This window comes from Schistocerca piceifrons, chromosome 9, assembly GCF_021461385.2.
Source record: "Schistocerca piceifrons isolate TAMUIC-IGC-003096 chromosome 9, iqSchPice1.1, whole genome shotgun sequence".
Classification (NCBI taxonomy): Eukaryota; Metazoa; Arthropoda; class Insecta; order Orthoptera; family Acrididae; genus Schistocerca; species Schistocerca piceifrons.
This window is the reverse complement of record NC_060146.1, coordinates 16,167,700-16,170,146: the sequence shown is the minus strand read 5'-3', so window position 1 is coordinate 16,170,146 and position 2,447 is coordinate 16,167,700.

Sequence of the window (2,447 nt, the reverse complement as noted above, 5' to 3'; positions counted from 1 at the left end):
TCAGCTCGCTACAAAATGTCAGGTGTGACAGCCGTGGATGGTCTCCCTGAGCACTGCAAATCGTGGAGCTTTGACAAACCGCCCTCTGATGACATTGCCCTCTGTAACTAGTGACTAACTGTATTTCTGTTGACAGCAGATGCTCCATAGACTTTGCACAAGTGTTTGTGAATATTGCTCACAGTTTCTTTCTCTGCAGTGAGGAATTCAATGGCATGTTGCTTATAATGAACATCACCAGTAGACACCATTTTGAAACTGCCTGCAGCTATGCTATCTCTCTGAAGTGACAGAACTTGGCGTGCTCACTCAGGAGACTTCATACAATACAACCGTAGCATTTTGCATTTGTAGCATTGTTTTCGTCTGAGAAAAAAAATACAGTGCATTACTTTGTGGACAACACTCATACAATATTGTCAGCATGCCTCAGTGTTTTTATTTCTTCTCCATGGACTTTAATTTCTATTCCAAATTTTTCTTTTACTTCCTTTATTTGTGTATTAGCTCCTTCCATTTTTGTGTGACCTTTTGAATCACTACATTTAATTAAGTTTGGATCCCTCATTTCATCATGCATGTGCATACTATCTTTCTTAAAAAACAGACTGCTTGCTTTGTAGTATTAGCACATGACTTTTTGGCCTTGAATTGTGTCCTTATGCAGCAACAATTCACTTCCAAATTGATCACATACATTCAGTGGTTATGCAGACATGTTCCTGCACTCCACTGGAAAATTTCATTGCTGAATTCTAACACAAAAGAAACAAGGCTGATGCTGCCAATTTATGTAATTAGGTAATATGTTCCTGTCAGTGGTGGTTGTCTTCAAACTAGGGCCCATTTGAGTCCAAAAATATCTGCATTCATTCATTCATTCATTCATTCAGCCATTCCACTGCTCGAAGCACAGTGGTGGTGGTGGTGGTTAGTGTTTAACGTCCCGTCGACAATGAGGTCATTAGAGACGGAGCGCAAGCTCGGGTTAGGGAAGGATTGGGAAGGAAATCGGCCATGCCCTTTCAAAGGAACCATCTCGGCATTCGCCTGAAACGATTTAGGGAAATCACGGAAAACCTAAATCAGGATGGCCGGAGACGGGATTGAACCGTCGTCCTCCCGAATGCGAGTCCAGTGTGCTAACCACTGCGCCACCTCGCTCGGTCGAAGCACAGTGGTCAAAATAAATGTCACAAATTGCTTTATTGTCAATACTGGACATAATAGGTTTTGTTGTGTCAGACACAGTTGCAAGAGAACAAAAATAACAAAGATAAACACATTTACACTTGATAAACTAAAACAATGTTATGGGAAACCTATAGAAACAATAAGACTGTTTATGTAGAACATCAATCATATCTGCCACAATGGTTTTTGAAGTGGCCATATTCACATTGATTGTGCTGGTCTATTCTGGTTGGTGGTAGATCCACCATTACTTGAGTACATTTATCTGTTTTGTCTTCTACTTTTTGTGGGCCACAATTCATGTCAGCTGATTCTCAACAGTCTTGTGACACCAACATCATCCACCGTGTGACTGCTACATCTGTTCACCCTCAGTCTAACAGTGAAGCTGAATTGTTCAAACATTCAAAATTTGCATGGAGAAACTCTATTCCTCCCACAAATGGAAGCAAGCCTGCTAGATTCTTCTGTCCTCCTATCATTCCTAGCCACCTGACATAAAGTCATCAGCAGAGTTATTATATGGCTGTACATACCATAATCCATTGCAGCCCTGTGGCTGCTGCAGAAACATTTCATTCCACTTGATCAGACAAAGTTGCAGCCACAAGATGTAGTTGAACTGCTACCCCTGAAGAAATTTATTACCAGTCAGTGTTCAACAGAAGATCCCAAAGAGGATGACAATAGATAATCACTTTAGAGTACATCATCAATTCTAAGGAAAACAGCACACCACTTCTGAGCTGTGGTTGCCTGACTGACGTATCTGAAGATTCCGGTGAAGATATCAAGAGAAGATACTGACAGGGTATAGGCTAACACCATAAATTGACGACACTACCCGACTAGCGTATCAAACAGATTTTCAAAGAATAGTGTCAATAGCCAATCACAACATAATACAATCTACCTTCTTAGTTGTGGAATCATTAGAAACGATTAGCGGTGTTAAAATATATTGATGTACAGTTGTGATTTCTCAAGATCAATATCGTAAATCAATCCACAATATATAAGAAAACTTCTGAGTACACTACAGAGAATCTTTAGAGATGGATGCTCAAAACTAATGTATATTCGTTGGGCCTATACTTTGGTAACAACAACTTCCTTCAGTAATGTAACACCACAGTTTTATTTAGGCCGTTAGTGTTGAAAAGAGTAGGCAACCTGTACCTGTACACATTGGATGAAGAGTTTTTTTTTCTTTTCAGATGATGTCCAGCTCCGCCTCAATTCAACACCCAACT